Source organism: Hyperoodon ampullatus, assembly GCF_949752795.1.
Source record: "Hyperoodon ampullatus genome assembly, chromosome: 8".
Classification (NCBI taxonomy): domain Eukaryota; kingdom Metazoa; phylum Chordata; class Mammalia; order Artiodactyla; family Ziphiidae; genus Hyperoodon; species Hyperoodon ampullatus.
In genome coordinates, this window is record NC_136921.1 from 13,216,024 (window position 1) to 13,237,179 (window position 21,156).

The 21,156-nt window shown below is 35.1% G+C and overlaps 1 pseudogene across 1 annotated transcript; it reads right to left on the bottom strand.

The window, feature by feature from the left end:
- Positions 1-20,309: 20,309 nt before the first annotated feature.
- On the bottom strand, positions 20,310-20,951 carry LOC307057453 (small ribosomal subunit protein eS4-like; annotated as a pseudogene). The gene has a single exon. The product of its transcript is annotated as a small ribosomal subunit protein eS4-like (transcript).
- Positions 20,952-21,156: the final 205 nt, after the last annotated feature.

Genomic DNA, 21,156 nt, shown 5'->3' on the forward strand with positions numbered 1-21,156 from the left:
TTACACATTATGTCTGGATATGGACATAGACATTTGTCTTGGACAACTGGAAGGTAATGCCTGCTCAAAGATATTAACCTAGATAATGTTTCATTCAAGCCAAGATGTATATCACATTTGTAAGAAAATAAATAACAACATTATTCATCCTTCTATGCATAAAGCACTTTGCTAGTTACTGAGTGTACAGTGGTGAAAAGGGCAGAGATAGTTCCTGCCCTCATGGAGCTTATAGTCTAGTGTGGAGAGAGAAAACTAAAAAGCAACAAAAGGATATATATATATATATATATAGATATATAGATATATATATATATCCTTACAAAAGGATATATAATTACAAATTATAATGGGTGATATAAAGGAAAGAAAAGCATGAACTCTTGGAACCATAGATACTCATTGACAGAGGTGATTTTGGAAGTCATCTAGTCATCAAACACAATATTTCAGAGTTAATATAGGATCTGAAGAGATAAAGAGATTTGTCCAAAGTCACAGAACTAGTATGTGGCACATTTCAGATTAGGCATAGAGCAAATTTAAATCAGTTAATTTTACCAAAAACTAAAATAATATTATATCATATTAAAATGATTTTTATAGCTTTGCTGGGGAGCAAGAAGTTTAGGAAAAGCAGTAGATGAAAAGGTTTTTCTTGGTTTATAAATGCCAAAAGAGAAGTGAGGTTGGTGATTCTTTTTAGGAAGTTGTATCAGTCAGGCTAAGTTAAGTCATACGGTGATAACAAACAGTCCCAAAATTTTAGTCTATTACAGAAGGAAAGATCTACTCCTTTCTCATGTTCTATGTCCTTCATGTATTGCCTATGGCACTGCTCCAATTCATCTTCACTTCCAAAAACCAGACTAACAGAGAAGTCTCCTAGCTGAAACACCACTGGTTGTGATGGCAGAAGGAAAAACAAATTTGTTGAACCCTCTGTTGGTTCTTGAAGCTTCTGCTCAAAATTGTCACATGTTGTTTCTGCTCACAAAGCAAGTCCCAGGTTCCATCTGAGTGTATTCCTCCTGCTGGGAGGTACCATATATGGGTGTATAATAAATACAACCCACCACACACATGATTATATGTTTTTTTCATATGAAGACTTTAAGGGATGCAACATTTTAGTGAACGACCCTGATAGCTTTGTCTGGATTAATTCTTGACTTAATAGTTCTTTACTATAGTAGTGCGTACATGTCACACTGTTATATTTAAAATGGATAACCAACAAGGACCTACTGTATAGCACAGGGAACTCTGCTCAATATTATGTGACAACCTAAATGGGAAAAGAATTTGAAAAAGGATAGATACATGTATATGTATAACTGAATCACTTTGCTGTACACCTGAAACTAACCCAACACTGTTAATCAACTAGACTCCAATATAAAATAAAAAGTTAAAAAAAATAGTTCTTTACTACCTCAGCTTCTATCTGCTTTTTCCTGGTAATATCTCATTTCTTTTTTTGTGAGGGACTCTCCACCTCTACTCTCGGCCCATGGGACCTGAATTCTGACCATCATTTTTAAGAGCGAAATACCCTTTCTGCATCAGATCTAAGCCAATCATTGCTTCACATTGTCCTGGCAACAAAGATGGGGTCACAGGTAGGAACCTAGCCTGCAACTGGTCTAATTAAGACAAAGTTCCATACTTCTGTGGGAGGCACAAGTGGATGGCAATGTGAAAGGCAAATTTATTTCCTCCTAGATTTGGACCTCAAAGGATGTGAAGCAGAAGCCACTGGTCACCTTGTTCATACTCAGAACTTGAGAGTGAAGCCCAGCCTAGAGAAGGGGAGTGCACTGATCTGAGATACATAGGAAATCAAGTCTTTTGTGATATTATTTGAGCTCCTGAATGAAGTTGTTCATGGCGACAGTTCTCCCCTAGGGTTTTCCAATTATTGAGAAAATTTCATTGTTGTTGTTACACTTGTTTTGGCCTTTTGACACTTGCAACTTATGGGATTTGTGCTTTTGCTGCCATAGCCCAGGTTCAATCCCTGGTCGGGGAGCTAAGATCCAGCAAGCTGTGCTGTGTGACCAAAATAAATTTTTTTAAAAAACAGAAAAAACCACACACACACTTGCAAGTTGAAATACGTAATAAATATTTTGAGCAAATTACCCTGAATTTATAATTCCTTCTCTGTTTAAAAAAAAAAAGAAAGTAATTGGATTAGATGGTATCCAGATATAGCATTCTATGATTCCATAATCTAAGACACCGTATGTCATGATTAAGACTTTAGTAAAAGAGCATTAATGTTTATATCTAATTGGGATTGGACCTCCAGCACTTCTCTTAATGTTGGTGACCAGAATTACTCTTCTCCTGGACATTACAACTTTATTCTATGACATAGATACTACTCTACATCACCCCTTTCAGACTCACAAAATAAATCTACTGATATAGTTTCAGTTGTATTTGAGCTATTATTTCAAAAGGTGCCAGAACCCAGGCCCTTCAAATGCTACCTCTTCCCCTAACAGGGTCCCAGGCGGTAGACAAACTGTCACCCATCAACAGCATTTCCACTGCAACTTGGATCATTCTCTAGTTTCCCATTTTGTGGTTTCAGTCAGTGAAGATTCAAATCCTTTATGGTATTTTCACCATTCTCATGTTTGCTTTAGATACCTAAGGAGTGTTCTACCTGGCTCTTATTTTTCCATAAAATTCACTTTTCCTGTTTGGTCTAATTCTGGAAACCTGAGAACATGTGAGAAGTATAAGGTATTTCTTACCAAATTTAATTCTAAATTGGGGATCAGAATTAGTCTAGATGGGTCCCCCAGATCATTCTTGCTTAAATATTTAGAGTAGCTTTACTCCTCATAAAGCATGTCTAGATCCTCTGAATCCTTGAAAACATAGGATGATAAGGAAAGAAACAAAAAAAAACAGGCTCCTAAAGCCTTCATCATTCTAAGTATCAAATAGATTTCTGAGTTATCAGGGCTAGACCAAATAGCAATTTTGTTTTTTATTTATTATTATTATTATTATTATTATTTTGGCTTATAGGATACCTAAAAAAATTACTCTGTGATCCCTCTCCAAGTGTATTTTACAAAAACCTCACTTTCAATTTCATAATAAGACAATTTGCAATTGGAAGAGGAAAGTTTTCATAACTCTGTAAAGGAAAATTAGATTTGGGAATTCAGAGATTATGTAGTGGGGGGAAGCTGGATCATCCTGTTTTTTAAAATATCTAAATCATAATGACCCATGTATGGGTTCATAAAAAATGTTGAATTTACAATAAAAGACTTCCAATTACAAGTAGTGTTTTTACAACAATACATGAAGAAACACTAAAACTCCATATCAGGCTATACCAAAACCAGGTAGCAATTCAATTCCACAACCAATACATAGCTCTTTATACATTCAAAGCATCATGCTAAGTATGATAGCAGCACGTAGCCAGGTGAAATCCAATCTTTACACTCAGTGAGTTGGCACTGTCTTAGAAGATAAGGCAAGCACAGGTAAATATGGTTAGCCTTCAGGGTGGTATAGGTCCCTCATGGTAAAGGAAGGAGGTCAGAAAATATTTCCTGGAGGAAAAAAAATTGAAGCAGATTTTACGATGTTTGAAGCCACAAAATTCAAAATGACAATGATGGTGATAATGATAAATAGAACATAGAAACAGCCAAAACAATAAGGAATGTTTATTAAGGTAGTACTCACAAGTTCTATTAATAATCTTATGAAGATCATATGATTTAATCCTCATAGTGACATTAAGAGAAGGTAGAACCTCCTCATTTCAGGGATAAACATAGCTACAGCCTAGAGTGTTTAAATCAGTTGCCTATATCCACAGACAGCTGATAGTGAAGGAATCAGAAATCAAACCCAGATTTATCTCATATCAGAGCTTGAACATTAACTTTATGATTTATCTCCTTGTTTCAGACTAATGCTTCTTCCTTCTCTGTGTGACTCACTCACTCTATTCTGGGTTCTAGGATCTCTATTAAAAGAACCTGACCTGGTTTACTCTGTTCTAGGACTGTCATCCCAAGAGTCAGAACACAGTTATGTTAATACTGACAATGCTGATAAAGTGGAGGTAACCTGACAAGGACCAAGGTGTTACTAGGATGATTTGACCCAATCACAGAGCCAAAGAGTGATTCCAGGATCCCTTGAAGCCCATTGCAAGTGAGAAATTTCTTCCATATATGACAGGAATCCAGTGTTCCTTGACCATCTTATCTACTGCTACTAAGCATATTCACTTAAAACCAGGTAAATTGGGAGTCAACTGGTGATCATCCCACAGGCAATGCTAAGTCCATTAGTTTCAAAAAGTTAAGAGCAAGAACTAGAAAAAGTCTCCATATTCTCTAAAGTAATACAACTTGTATTGAACATGAATCCCATTGAAAGTGTGATGTCTTGAAGTTTTACCTAGAGTTTTGATGTACCAACTATAAAATCCTCAGGGTAGAGATTAAAAATTGTGTCTATGATAACTTAGGTATTTCTTATGTGGAATTTTATTTTAAGGAATATCCTTGAAATAATTTGTTGTACTGTAACATTCTTGTTGAAATTTTAAAAGAAAAATAGACTTATTAGCCTAAGAATTTGGTCAAAATAAAATCTAGAAGCTTTGAAGAATCACAGTATTTGATTTTGTTCTTTGAAGATGCTGAAAGTAAATGTCTCCATTGCTCTTGTGATGGACACTTCCCCATGGGAACTCACCTTATTTATTGATTGCTGAAACTTGAAGTTCTTTTGGTATTAGGTGTTATTTTTATGTGATTCTATTTCTTTATCATTTAATTGTTTTTGCTCAGAATTTGCCTGTGGGCCCTTTGAATAATGACAAAACAGCTGGTACGTGACAAGTTGCCAGAGTTAACAGCCGCCTGTCACACTCCAACTATGACATCAATGATAAACGCAATCCCAGTTTTAAATGGACCCATTTCTTTAACCTCAGAAAGTTGCCTTCATGCCTTTGAGCTGTCAAGAGGATAAAAGCATATCCATGATAACCTAAACCTAATTCATCATCTCTTTAATGCTTGTCTCATATTACCTTTTAGTGATTACCAAAAGATCATATAAATTAAAAATAAAGGTCTGAGAAGCACATGAAGAATAAAGCACATTCTTAAGAAGCAGCATGAAAAATAAGACACATTTTAAGGGTAAAATAATGGACACCTTATCTAATAATTTATAAGATAATGAAAAAATTGTAATAAATTGAAAAAAAATACTATTACCCGTGCATTACAAAAAAAGAAAAATTGTAAAAAACTATAGAAGACAGCAAATTTTTAATGGGAATTTATATTATCATAATCATCTTCATATTTAAATCAAATACTGTCATGCCTGACATTTTAAAAATAACCAAATACGTACATAATATACCTCACTTATCTTTAAAGATTAAAGTTCAAAATTTCTAATATTATACTATAATTTTGGCAGAATTAAAAAAAATCTAAACATATACTTTTTTTAGTATGAAATGAAATTTCTACAAGAATGCAACCAAATAATAATGTATACAAAAACACCATGCATACTATCCTCACTATATAAGGATAAAAAGATAACTTACATTTGAACAACATAGTAATAAAGCAAAAGTTAGAATTTGAGTGATTCAGAAACAGAAAAAATGAGGAAAGACTGTAAGTAAATTATAAGGAAACAAAAGAAAAATTGAATGAGATGAATACATATGACTAAACGTATCAGTGATGTTAAAATATTATAACTATTTTGAGTTAAACTTCATATTAAAAGTTTAAAACACACAAGTTCAACCATAAAGCAAAACCCCCAGTTGCTACTTATTAAAAAGTACAGCTAATCCAAAATTACCCCAAAATAATAATCATAATAAAATAAATAAGACACAACAAGGCACAGAAAGGAAAAAATAAAGTAAACGAGTCATGACAGAAATTAGAGAGAGAAATGTTCATTCCCCAAAAGTGTTTGCTTATCCTCATAAAAGGCATATAGCCATGAACATTTAAATTCTGAGTAATATAAAACCAAAATGAGTAGTTTTTGTGACTTGTACTAGATCACAGAGTGTATAAATTATAAAACAAGAAATGAACCACATTTCCTACAGTTAAAATCCAGGGTTCTTTCCATGTTGATAAAGTTTTCAAAATACGGTTAGTGCTGGGACACCTGGAAATTATATAAATACCATTAACATGAATTTATGTATGCACCCCTTAAAGGCTTCAAGTTTAACAGGTCCAGCAACCTGTGATAATTTTCAAAGATTGAAAAGATTATTGTTACTAGCTGGTTCCAGTGCAAAGTATGAAAATTTAGCCTTTGAGATCCTTTCACACACACACACACACACACCCAATGCCGAGTCCTCCAAAGCCCTCTCCAAATACACTCCTCTCTATTTCTTGTCACAAAGCACTCCTGTGGCTGTCGCAGGGTGTACTTATTATCACCATGACTGCATCCTCTCCTTTGCCCTCACTCCGTGAAGAAACTTGCTAATGTTTCGCTCTACTCTAACGCATCTAGTCATGGAGCAACTTCTAGAGCTATTTCAACTGGTGGTACTGCACTGCTTTTGGTCCTCTGCAAATTATCTTAATCGGAAGGTGCAAAGGAGAGCCTGAAAAGCTGGGAAGAGAGAAGTTACCTCGCCTTTCCTGTGTTCAGTATATTAAAAAACAAAACAAAATAAGACAAAAACAAAGTGCTCTTCACTCCATCCCCAGAATGTTCCAACAGGTAACTCTTTTAGTATCTAAAATAGCAACCTCCATCATTCCAGCTCCCTTACCTATTTAAGTTCATATTATTTATTTCCAACATTATATATATATATATATGTTTGTCTTCCCAGATAGAAAATATACTACATGAGGGCAGGGATTGTATTTGTTTTGTTCACTATATCCCCAGCTCCCTGGCACATAGTAGAGACTCAATAAATATCTGTGGAAGGAAAGAAGGAGAGAAGGAGGGAAGGAAGGAAGGAAGGAAGGGAGGGAGGGAGAGGGGGAGGGGGAGGGAGAGAGAGAGGGAAGAAGGCAAATAAAATAAAATGAAAGGGAATGGTGAATCATAGCATTCTTGAACAAGAGAAAATTTTATGCTTCCTCATAAAACTAATGATCCCTATTTTTTCATAATATTTTACTGTGCTTTTTAAAAAAAAATAAATTTGTTTTACATTTGCATATCTTTCTAAATACTCACCTAAAAGGAAATCAAAACTAAATTACTTCTATGGTTGAGATATAGCTACGCTTACAAAGCAATCAGTTTCTTTTTACATGTTTCATATATAATGCCAAGGAATATTTCAAAAAAGTAAATTAACTTGAGACAACATAATTATTGGTATTTTTCTGCCAGATGTTTAAGCAATCACTAAGACATACTTTACTTATAGATTCCCTATCACATGTACTTCAGGTTAGCTATGTTGATGGCATATAAGTTTATAGAAAAATACATTGCTTCTGTGTAAAGGATCAGTGAAGCACATGAAACTTGGTAGGTAGTCTTCAATTCAGTTTTTTAGCTCTAAGTAAAATATTGTAAATTTTTTTTTTTTTTTTTTTTTTTTGTGGTACCCAGGCCTCTCACTGTTGTGGCCTCTCCCATCGCAGAACACAGGCTCCGGACACGCAGGCTCAGTGGCCATGGCTCAAGGGCCCAGCTGTTCTGCGGCATGTGGGATCTTCCCAGACTGGGGCACGAACCCGTGTCCCATGCATCGGCAGGTGGACTCTCAACCACTGTGCCACCAGGGAAGCCCAAAATATTGTAAATTTGAATTTTTGCAGAGAGAAGTTAAATTATCAAGATTTATGCATCAGAATGTCTTTCAGATAATACTGAAGATGTTATCATAGCTTTTATTTTTTACCAAGAGATATTCAGATACTTTATGAAATGATCCAATTATTTTTCCCAATATCCAATGTCAGTAAATGACAAATAGTTCATTCTTACTGAAATATGTCTTAAGGCATCTTTCATTAATGGATACTATTTACCTTGCCTATGTAGCCTAAATAATGTCTCATCAATTATAATCAGATAAAGTCCTTTCAATCCATGTATCCATCTAACATGGATCTTTAAGTTAATACCTAATAGATAATTAGATGTTTCAATAATACCAAATTCTATAAAAGTTGCTTAATACTTAAAAAAATAAAACCTAATGGAGAAAATAAAATGTTAAAAGTGCTGAGATAGTAATCATACATAGCTTCACAGGAGGTGGAAGATAACCCTGAGCTCCAGATGAGGAACTCAGGACCCTCAATATATTGATTGCAGCCTATAAGACCCTGAGCAGAGAACTCATCTAGGCTGTGCTTTGATTTCTGACCTACAGAAAGAGTGAGACAACAAATAAGTGCTAGGTTAAGCCACTAAGTTTGTTGTAATTTATTATGCAGATAAAAATACTAATGCAGATCACCAGTCACATTACCTGGAATACATTGTATATATAGGTTGAACCATATGAAATTTCTGATATTTAACTATTTGTTTCACACAGAACAATGGCAATTTCATAGAATTCAGTGAATTCATAAGCTGATTAGTTAATTCTTTGCGGTTGTAGGATTGAGGTTCTCAGCAGCTAAAGGACACCTGCTGTTGCCTGTCATTCTCCATAGGTAGTTCATATGGATTAGCAGGAGAATCTCTGACTTTTTCCATATCCAACCTCCAAATCTTCTTTTATTGGACTCACTGATTAGGTCAGACCCACCCAAGGTAATCTCCCTGTTGCTTAACCAAGAGTCAACTGACTAGTCATTTGACTTTAATTGTCAGGTTTTTTGTTTGTTTGTTTGTTTGTGTTGTACACGGGCCTCTCACTGTTGTGGCCTCTCCCGTTGTGGAGCACAGGCTCTGGACGCGCAGGCTCAGTGGCCATGGCTCATGGGCCCAGTCACTCCACGGCACGTGGGATCCTCCAGGACCGGGACATGAACCCGTTTCCCCTGCATCGACAGGCGGACTCTAAACCACTGCACCACCAGGGAAGCCCCTAATTGTCAGTTTTAATTAAATCAGCAAAATCTCTTTACATTTGCTATGATCTATTGGTTAGAATCAAGTCATACATCTCACCCACACTCAAGAGGAGGGATTAAACAAAGCTGTGTGTAATTTTAAATTACTCTCATTTATGAACTGGTGAGTTTGTTAATAAGATGTGGGTAAGAAAATAGTCTGTAATCTATTATCCAGAAAAGTGAAATCTCTCAATCTCTCTGTCCCTTTCTGTCTCTGTTTCTCTCTTTCTCTCTCTTCATTGTCTAGTTTATATTCCAAGCAGCAGATAATTCTGTTAATTGTAAATAATTATCATTCATTACCCATTAACTATTCACTATGATTTAGTCTGTATCAACTGTGTTGTTGAGATATGTTACTTTCACCAATATACCTTCTCCTAAATGTCTGAGGCTACTGACTTATATCTAGAGAAATTTTGTCTATTGACATGATTATGGGGCTTTGCATTTTGTTCAAATTGCTTTGGTGTTCTTGCTCTCTTAATTTATTTATTCATTCAAGAATACTTTTTAAGAACTGATTATATGCCAAGGGAGGAGATGAATAAAGGTGTTCAGGTTCAAAAGTAGAGCTTATAAACTAGTGAGGCTGACCAACATTAGACAAATAATTACACACAAGTAGATAAATTGTGACTGTGACAATAGCTACTACAAAAGAAAAAAAAAACATGGTTTTAAATATATTTGGATAACCTGACCAAGTCAGGTAAGTCTGCCATATTTCCCTGAGCTAGGGATATTTGAAGTAGGTCTGAAAAATGAGAAGGAGGAATAGGCTAAGCAGAGAGAAAATAACATTCCACACACAGGGAATTGCATGTACTAAAGCCTTGTGGTGGAAGGGAACATGAAAAGATTCAGGTTTTAGAAAAGCCCTGTTTAGATGAAGTGTAAAGACTGGTACAGGATGAGGCTGGTGGAGAAGTTAGAGACTGGTTCATACTAGGTATATTAAATTATATTATCCTTCTAAGAGCAGTAGTAGATCATTAAAGAGTTATAAGCAGGGGAAGTAGTATGATGGGATAGAGTTTTAGATGGGGCAGTGGAAATAAAATAGAGGACATTCAGGGTAGCTCTGCTTAGAACAATTAAGAGGTTATTTAAGGCTGAAAGTTAGATGTAGCAGCAGATAGAAGTAGGATAGAAGCAATGAGATGGACAAAGGTGTACAGATTTAAGAGATGTTTACCAGGCAATATTGATAGACTTTGGTTCTGGGTTGGATGTCTGGCAACTAACCATCCCAGTATACCTGGAACTGATGGAGTTAGTGAGATACTAGATTAGATGAAGGACTTTCCATGCTAAAATCATGAAACTCCCTGTCAAACTGATATGAGTTAGTTGGTCACCATAAGAGAGAAAGTGAAGGACAACATTTCAGTCTTGAAAGTGAGTCTATCCATTTTGGCAGATGAAATAATCTCCAGAATCTAACTCCCATTGTTGGAAAAAATGGACACTGAGTGATTTCCTGAGTTAAATTGATAAACATCTTCCAAGCCTATAACTTCTCAGACTTTTACTGTTCAACCATTTGGTATTCTTTTATATGTAACTACTGTTTATTCATTTAGTTCTTCAATATATTTTTAAATTTTTATTTATTTATTTATTTTTTTTTGTGGTATGCGGGCCTCTCACTGTTGTGGCCTCTCCCGTTGCGGAGCACAGGCTCTGGACGCGCAGGCTCAATGGCCATGGCTCACGGGCCCAGCCGCTCCGCGGCAAGTGTGATCTTCCCGGACCAGGGCACAAACCCGTATCCCCTGCATTGGCAGGAGGACTCTCAACCACTGCACCACCAGGGAAGCCCTATTTCTTCAATATTTTATGGATGCACTAAACCCATGGAACTGACATTCTAGTTGGTGTTGGGAAGAGAAAATAGACCTACAGATAAGTAGTTTTTCAGAATACAATAAGAATTATGGAAAAAGATTTCCCATGATGAGGGTTTCCAAGAGTGGTAACAGTTGGGAAGTGTCCTGTAATTTTAGTGCTTTCAAGAAATGCCTAGCTGAGAAGGTAACATTGGAGCAAAGATCTGAAGCAGGTAAAGGATTATGTTAGTCTACTACATGGGGAGGGGCATTCAATTAGAGAAGTAAACAGTGCAAATTCCTGAGGCAAGAATATACCTGGAAAGTTTGTGGAACTACAAAGAAGGCCCAGAGTGTGGCTACAGTAGGGGTCAAAGGAAAATTCACTGGACCTGAAGGGGATAATTGAGGTGATGTGTGTTGAGACTGTGCAGTTAATTCTTGATGAACTGTTTGATGGAGGAGAACAGAAATACACACTAATCTTGATGTTTTCTTTTTAGTAGCACCATCACTGCTTGTCTAAATTTGCTCTATATCTTATTCTTGAAAAATATGATGATTTTTTTGCCTTTTCAGCTTTGTTCTAAAAACTTATTTAATCTCTAAGATGAGTCATCTCTTCTCTTTCTCTTTTTCTGTGTGTGTGTGGGGTGGGGGGTGGTGTTTAAAATGGTAGAAAGAGGACAAGTGTTTACTGAGAACTTCTCCAGGCAAGACACTATACTAGGCATTTTTCATGAATTTTAATTATTATTAGATTATCACAATGCTAGGGATGAATCTCCTGGTAGTCAAACAGTACGTAATGACATACCGATACATACTTTGCACAGCTGTTTCAAATTTATATCTGACTTTGAAATCCATGATGTTGAAATGTTTGAGGGAGGAATCAGTGAATAGGGAGAGCTAACTTCATACATATAACTATATATTTATATTAATACACAATAATACTATATATAGGTATAAACATGCATGCATTCCTAAAATGTATATAAGGTGAGATATAAACAAAAGGCATTGTCAGATTAAAATGAAATTTGGTAGAAAAGTCTTCCAGATGAATCCATAACAAGTAATAAAGTAAATAATAAAAGTTGTTAATCAGGAAACTTAAAAAACAAACAAACGAGAAAAGAAGGTTCTTTTTACAATACCAGTGGTCTGAAATAAAGGAGGCTCTGAGGATGGGAATGAGGGAGATTAAGAAAATGGTGGTGGAGGGCATCCTAACCAATTAACTCTGAAAGGCAGAGTGTAGTTTCAGGAATCATTAGGGTAGTAGAGATGCCCAAGAGGGGTGTAGAAGGAGGGCTATGGGAAGGAAAGGGGAAGAAACAGAGATGTTTAAAATGCCACAGAACAAGTCACTGAAACTGACTACACTCGGCTCCAGAATGGCTTCACCACAGAGTGAAATAATGGAAGTTTGCTTGAGCTCTGTTCATTGGAATATTCTGAACATTATGTCCTTCCTAAGTGGATGCCAGGTGCCATTGGCAATTCTTCTAGCTGAGAACTGCATCTGGATTTGACTTGATTTGCCCTTATCTGTCACCATTTTGGGACAGTAAGTACTACCAAACCTTTGTGACTTGTTAGCCTTTTAGTTGGGATTCTAAAGCACCATGGGGGAATGATCCTTCACCTCTACATGTAGCACACCAAGAGGTAGGGAGTTTATTTATCACCTGTGTATTTGCTGAGATTCTGACAAGAAGCTTTTCAGAAAATCAAAATGGAAGGAACACAGAACTGTGATGGCAGGGAATGCTCTGATATGCATACAGAGAGGGTACTTTCCAGGATTGTTTAAAGAAAATGAAACTATCTTCCTCCAGTGTTCCTGAGACTATGGTGGGGATTGTGGCTTCAAAGAACAATGATCACAGCTCCATGGTTACCATGATGCAGAAAACAGAGAGCCTGAAAAGAAAGGAACTACCTTTCTGTGAGAAAAAAACAAAAAATCCTGGCCAACAAAGGTTAACACTGGAACTGTATTTGAAATGATATGAAGCAATCTGTTCCAGTGGAAGTCTTTATAAATAGAACAGCATTTAATATGTTAATTTATATTTTAAATTAAATTTTTATAAATCTATATATTAATATATTATAAATTAACACTTTTAAATTAAAATATGTTAATATGCTAATATTCTCTATAGGAGAGTAGAGGTGTGGTTCTGCATAAGGTACACTACAAATTAGTTGACTATTGTAGGTTTTTTCCATGGCCAGTTTAGATTAATTTATTGATAATTATTCATAACAAATACTTATTGATAACAAATTAATGTGTATGATAAGCCACTTTTGCTCATTGCATTGGCCTTGTTTATGGTTCTCAGTTTCCTACAATGTACATTTCCTCAGCATGGACTTATAGCCTAACCCATTTTTCTAAGCTTCTAAAACCCCCAGCTACACCTATCCACTTTATTCTAGCATCCCTGGTTACTTATGATTAGCTCTTTAGTATATTCACATTTGTATCTCGGTAGCATGAACTATTCATTTTCTATTTCATGATATTTTTTCATCTTCTATCATCGCCCCTATTTATACTTTGGGTCCCAAATTCCAGGTTACCTCCCTGGAGAAGGTCCCTAAGTCCCCACTGTCTGTAGGTTTGTATAATCCTCCTCTATATTATTTGTTTTCATTGCATATTTTAGATATCTGCATACCTCTCTTGACAGTGAACTCCAAAGAGATGAAGACTATATTTACTCATCTTCCAATCATGGTATAATTACCACAGTGCATACAGAAAAGCCTGTAACATCCTGAGTATTCTGAAATAGGTGCTTAATTATGTATCAGTATTTAATATGCTTACTGTAAAACTCTTTCAGATGTACTCCTGGATGGCCCACATCATTTGGCTGGTGAGTCATAGATTCCACTGTGGAAGTGTCTTGACTATTTTTTAATTTTTTCTAATCTCACTATCTAAGCCAAGACCCCCATAATTTTTACTTAGAATTTTGAAAAAGCCTCCTAACTAGTTACCATGTCTTCAGGGCATCCTATTTCCAAGATTTTTTACAGAGTAATCATAGTTATTATTTTACAATGATCTAGATATATCAGTCTCAAAAAATACCCACCTCCACCACCAACAAACTACTTTGATGTGCCCTCAGCAGATATTCAACCAAGAATGAAGAATGCTGGTGGATGGGGCAGGATGAACTGAAAAGTGAAAATCAGCCTTGCTGACAATCAGTAAGAGTAGGATAGGCGTCAATGACAACCAGACTGCAATATTCCCATCAGAAACAATGCTCATACCAGGATGTCAACAAGGCTATGTGAGCACCACAAACATGACAAAACATTCCACTCTTCTGAACAACATGAGTGATTACTGCTCCTTTCCCTCTACAATTTTAGCCCAACTTTGATCTTTCCACCTCAGGGATACATTTATGAAGATACCCAGTCACAAAGTAGCCTCTGCTACTTGACCATGTTTAATTCACTATTGACCCTGACTATGCTAATTCCTCCTTAAACTCACCAAACATAAACATTAAGTCCCATAAAAAAAAAACCTCCTTAATCCTCCTACATAGTTATTCCTAGTTTTCCTCTGGGATGTGTTCTCTATTGCTTCAGCACAATTATTAGTACACCTAACTTTGGTGTGTTTTATAGGAGTGCTGCTGGCGGACTTGGCAGGAAACATTAAGAACTTTTCAATCACGAGTTATAATTTACCTCCCCCATCAGAGTATTTCTGTTTCCCACAGGGAAAATCATTGTCAATAATAAGAAATAACATTCTTGGGAGAATGTTACCCATTTTTTTTTCCAGAGGCAGAAAAGGTGGTAAATCAGTAGATCTATAGAAATGGTAAGCAAGGTATTTAAGACATTTTATCAAAAAATCCACCTTTATATCGTCTGATCATATGTCTTATGATATCCTCACACCAAAAATGCACCCTTCCCCCAAACACATCATGCACTTTCTTGTCACTGAGATGCAGTCTCTAGTTTACCAATTCCATTATCAATATTCTTTGTGTTAAATCTCTGTCTAAAACCCAGCCCAACTCTCATTTTTTTCTGGGAAATTGTCTCCAATTCTAACATTCAGAATAAATCACCTTCTCTTCTAGGTTCCCATAACCCTTGAACTTGTATTAAACTTAATTTTGTATATATTCATCTCCCTATCTGGATTATGAGGTCTTTGGGTTTTACAAGTCTACATCTTTTCACTCTTTATAGCCAATACAAGTCTTTGAAAACATAGCTGCTCAATATGTGTATATAATTGATTAGCTTCAGAGGCATTGGCCCATATAACAAAATTCTCAAGTGACTTGTTAATAGTCCAGGATTTCAAGTTAGCATTTTAACATAGCAGTCACTTCTGGTTTAAAAACCAGAGGTGGTAGCTTCTCAAGCCATTGTTGATGGGCAAGTTCAGTGAGGATGCCAAATTATAGATCCAAATATTACTACAAAGCACCAAGTTACAAAGGAAATGAAATTTTCTGGAAGAACATCTCCTATAGGTTGTATGGTGTCCTAATGTACAGTCTTCTCACACCCAGGGATATTGCTAGGAAAATAGCTATAGTCAGCAAAAAGCAGAGTATCTGCTTTCCTAAGAAAATTAGTAATAATGTTCTTATTCTTTTGTCCCCCACAACTCCTAAAGCTTGAATACTTTAGGTTGAAACACAAAAAATTCATTTTTTTGCCAAATGTCATCAAATATCATTGATGCTATACGGTCCAAAACAATCCATACCTCCTAACTCTAACCTGTGCTGTAACAATTGAGTTGATTAAGCTGTACCTTTCTTTGTTTCATGTTATTTTGAATGATGTACTCTCATTGTGAAGATTGGACTGGGTTGTCCCCCATCTCCTTAGCAGCAAATATACACACATTTCATAAAAGGAATACTTCCTGTAGAGAGTGAATCTTAACCATTTGCTATTTATTTTTGTTGGTTTCACACTGAGTGTGATGTTTTCTTGACCTTGGCTTTCATTGTATTAAGAAGACTAAAACAACCAGACTGACCAAAGTATAGTTACTATCTTTAGAGAATTTTGTCATATCATTTCTGATCTATAAGTATATTATTAACGTTTAGAAATTAGACCTAATCATGGTACACAATGCACTTTGTTGTAGTGAATCCATCTTAGATTACTGCCAACATAAAATAGTCTTTTTTTTAAATATCAAATCAGGATTGTTCTGATTAAGAATCGTTTCACAAATATGGGATCTCACAGCATGGATACTGAGACCAGAGCTGAAAACAGTTTCAGCGTACTAGTCTAACAAAGTTGATAGTAATATTTTAAAATCATTTAAAAAATAATATTTATAACATTTAGCAGTAAAATTTAACTGTTATAGATTTTACTTCCAAATTTTACCACTTGGGAAATATTACTACTAGGAAATAGATTATCTAGGAAATTCATTACACTTTGGTATCTTCACATTTACAGATTTCTTTTCTTTTTCTTCTTCTATTTTTCTCTCCATTCCTCCTAGAAATCCATGGCTCAGGCATTTGCTTACTTTTCCATTAATAATAACTACAAGTTGAAGGTGATAGCAAAGTTTGCATAAGCAAGTGGGTTGATTGAAAGAACAAGGAGTCCTAAGTCACATGTTGATGGAAAAATAAGGATATACAGTGGAAAGATAAAAGATGAGATTGTTAATTATTGTGTAAACACGTGTGATGCTAATAATACTCCAGCTGCCCACAAGATGCAGCAGCACTTCTTTTTAGCCTTACATATTTAAGGTTTTTGGAAAAGTATGTAAGTTTTTTCAAGTAAAATTTTTAGGGTAGTTTTAGATTTATGTAAAACTTGCAAAGATAGTACAGAGTTTCCACATACCTCACACCTAGTTTTTCCTATTATTAATATTAGAAATTGGTCACGATTAATAAACCAATGTTGATACAAGATTATTCACTAAAGTTCATACTTTATTCAGATTTTGCTAGTGTTTACCTTATGGCCTTTTTCTGTTACAGACTCCCATCCAGGATATCACATTACATTTAGTCATCATGATCATGATTTTGATCATGTCTCCTTATGCTTTCCTTCATTGTGACAATTTCTAGGACTTTCCTTGTTTTTGATGACCTTGACAATTTTTGAGGAATACTGATCAGATATTTTATAGAATGTTCGTTGGTTGGGATTTGTCTGCCATTGTTTAGGCTGCAGTGTTTTGAGGAATAAGACCACAAAGATTAAGTGCCCTTTTCATCTAGTAATATAAAGGATACATACTATTAACTTGATTTATCGCTGTTGAGTTAAACTTTATCTCCTGTCTGAGGTAGTTTGTCAGTTTTCTCCATTGTAAAATTATTATTTTATCCCCTTTCAATACTGTACGCTTTGGAAGAAAGTCATTATGTAAAGTCCATACTTAAGGAGTGGGGAGTAATTGAGGAAGCCTCTTTGAGGGCAGAATATCTGCACAAATTATTTAGAATTCTTCTGCCTGAGAGATTTATTTATTCTTTCTGATTAATTTTTTTCCTCTTAGAGTTAAATAATCAATCTAGATTCATGGTTATTAATGTTTACTTTGGCTATAATCCAACACTATTTATTCTGTTACTAAAATTGCTCCAGCTTTTATCATTGGGATCTCTTTCCATTGGTTCCTGTGTCCCTTTGACATATCTCTATTTTTTTTTTTCTTGAGCACCTCACACTTTTTGGAACTGCAACATGCCATATATTAAGGTTCACTATTTTTTCTGTAAAGTCCTGTGTGTTTTGACAAATACCTTGTGTGTTATGCCCATAATTATGCTATCATACAGAATACATTCAATGCACTAAAAAGACCCACATGCTTTTCTTGTCAAACTCTTTCTCCTTCCCAAATCCTTGGCAACCACTGATATTTTTGTTGTTTCTATAGTTTTATACTTTTCAGAATGTCATATAAATGGAATCATACAGTAAACAGTCTTTTCAGACTGATTTCTTTAGCTTAGCAATATGCTTTAAGATTCATCCATATTTTTGTGTGGCTTGATACCTCATTTCTTTTTATTGTGAATAATATTCCACTGTATGATATATCAGAGTTTGTTTATCCATTCACTTATTGAAAGGCATTTTGAATAAAACAGCTATAAATATTTGTGTGTAGGGTTTTGTATGTGCATAAGTTTTTAAATCAGTTGGGTAAATATGTACGATCACAATTGCTGTATCATGTGGTGAAACTGTCAAACTCTCTCCCAAGGTGACTGTGCTATTTTACATTCTACCAGAAATGAGTGAAAGTCCCTGTTGCTCTGCAACCTTGCAAGTAAGTTTTATTGTCAAGTTTTGGATTTAAGCCATTCCAAAACTTGTATCTCATTATTTTTAATTTGCATTTCCCTAATGACAAAATATATTGAGCATTTTTTTATATGCTTATAATCTGTGTATATTCTTTAGTGAAGTGTCTGTTCAGATATTTTGCCCATTTTTTAGATTGGATTGTGTGTTTTCTTATTGTTGAGTTTAAGAATTCTTTATATATTTTGGTTACAAGTCCTTGTTCAGGTATATATTTTGCTAAAATTTTTTCCTAGGTTGTGCTACTTATCTTCTCATTCTCATAACAGTGTTTTTCACAGATGTGAAATTTTAATTTAATGTAATAAATGTAATAAAATACACATTATTAATTATTTTTTTTCATGGATGCTTATGTTGTATTGTATGTAACAACTCATCACCAAGCACAAGGACATCTAGATTTTATCTTATGTTTTCTTCTAAAAATTATCATTTTACATTTATGTCTGTGATCCATTTTCAGTTAATTTTTCTATAATGTGCAAGAGCTGTGTCTGAGTTCTTTTTGTTCTTTCCTTTTATCTTTTTTTTTTGACATATGGACCTCTAATAGTTCCAGCACAAGTTGATGAAAATACTACCCTTTCTTCATTGAATTGCGTTTGCACCTTTGTCAAAAATGATCTGAATATCTTTGTTGGGTTTTAAGTGTCTACTGTTTTATCAATACCACTTTATTATTTTTATAATATGTCTTTAAAGTGAGTAGTGTAACTTCTCCAATTTTGTTCTTCTTTTTCAATACTGTGTTTGTTATTCCAGGTCATTTGCTCTTCCATATAATTTTCAGAATCAGTGTGTTGATATCTACAAAATAACTTGCAGGGATTTTGATTGAAATTGCAATTATTTTATAGATCAGGGTGGGAAAAATTGACATCTTAATAATTGAGCCTTCCAACTCATGAACATGGAATATTTCTCTATTTATAGACAATACTTTATTATTGCTCTCATCAGTGTTTTGTAGTTTTCTGAAAATATATCACACCAAAGTATTGACAGATTTTTTCTTAAGTATTTCATTTTTGGCATTATTGTAAGTGGTATTTTTAAAATTTTAAATTTCATTTGTTCAATGCTTGTATACAGGAAAGCAATGGACTTTTGTATAGTGTCCTTTATCCTGAAACTTTGCTATACTGACTTATTAACTCAATGAGTATCTTTGTAGATTCTTTGAGGTTTTCTACATATACAATTTTGTTCTTGATGAATAAAGGCAGTTTTATTTTTTCCTTTCAAATCAGTATACATTTTTAGCCCAGGGCTCCCGGTATGACACATGAATACACGTACAACTGATGATGACAACATGATAAAGGTAATGATCTATCCCTAAAGGTGAGAACTTAAAAGTTATTATCAGAGACAACATTGTGGATTGCTTCACAAACATATCATTAGTGCTGTTAAGGGAACATGGTAGTGTCCTAAGGTTATTCAACACCATAGGATAAATGATATATGTGTATCAGAGCATGAACATTGTCCAAAGTCACATAGAAATAACAAAAACAACAACAACAAAAAATGGATATTCCATAGAGCTGAATACAAAAATCTATATAGTTTTTAATAATAGAACACAAGACCTAGGGATTCTGCACTTACAAGAATCTGCTTATATTCTGCCTCCAAGACCTCCTGAGAATGTTCCTTTGTGTAGCTCAGAATATTTGTATTTAACAAGATTATCTTATGAAGTTTAAGGCTTTGAAAGCTCAATGAAATTTAGAATCAATTTGCCATCAGAAAAAAATTAAATTCACTATGTAGATGATAAACAGACAGCAGGCGGTGGTCAATAAGTTGTTGAATATATTCATTTCTTCTCTCTCTCTCTGTCATTGGCAACTGGGTCACTGACAAAAGACTGATAAAAGAGTCACTTTGAACAACAGCCAGATGTTACTCTAATTGGACATACTTTAAAAAATATATCATGCTGTATTGTCGTTAATTAAGTACAAAGACTCTACCAATCATGTTACCTCAAGCTCTGTTTGGCCATCAGCCTCTTGTCTCTCTCTTTGGCAATGGTGAGGTGAATACGTTTTCCTTGGGGAAGAGAAATCCATGGTTTGTTGCCTTTGCCAATAACAAAATTGTTGGAGAGCTGGGTGACAAAGCTGCTGCCATTGGCATCTTTGACATGAACCACATCAAAAGAACAAGGATGCCACACTAATTCTTCCCAAGTTAGCACCTCCAGTCACTTTACACAGTGTCAAACTTGATGAAATCAGTAATCTTGCCAGTCTCCAAATCAATCTGAATGACGTCATTCATCTTTCAGAGGGGATCATTGTAGCAGATGATGTGAACATCATGAGTCACCAGATGTGTGATTCCTCTTGTGCCCATAAAGTTCTCACGTTGTACAACTTGTACTTGGCCTCTCCTCAGGTGCAATATGATGAACAGCAGCGTAAACCTTGGTGTCATAGATCAGACCAAAATTCTCTCCAGTCTTGTCAATATTGATGACATCCATAAATCCAGCAACTGTACGTTGTATCATTTCAAACCTTGTCATCAATCTTAATGGACTGCTGCATGAGATCTTCTTTAGTTCACCTCCTGTCAGCATATACTTAGTATGCTCCTTAGGAAACTGATAAGGAGACATTCTGTGTTTGTGGGAACCAGTAAATGGATGAGGAGCAAACACACTGGTCAGTTAACAACTTCTAGTCTACTGAAGCTGATACATGCTTCAGTTGCTTGGAACTGCAAGCCACAGCTGCGCTAGGCACAAAAAGAGTCATACTTGTTTGTTTTTCGATAAAAGGACAGCTTTAGCTCTGTTTATTTGCTGGGTGATCAAATTGACT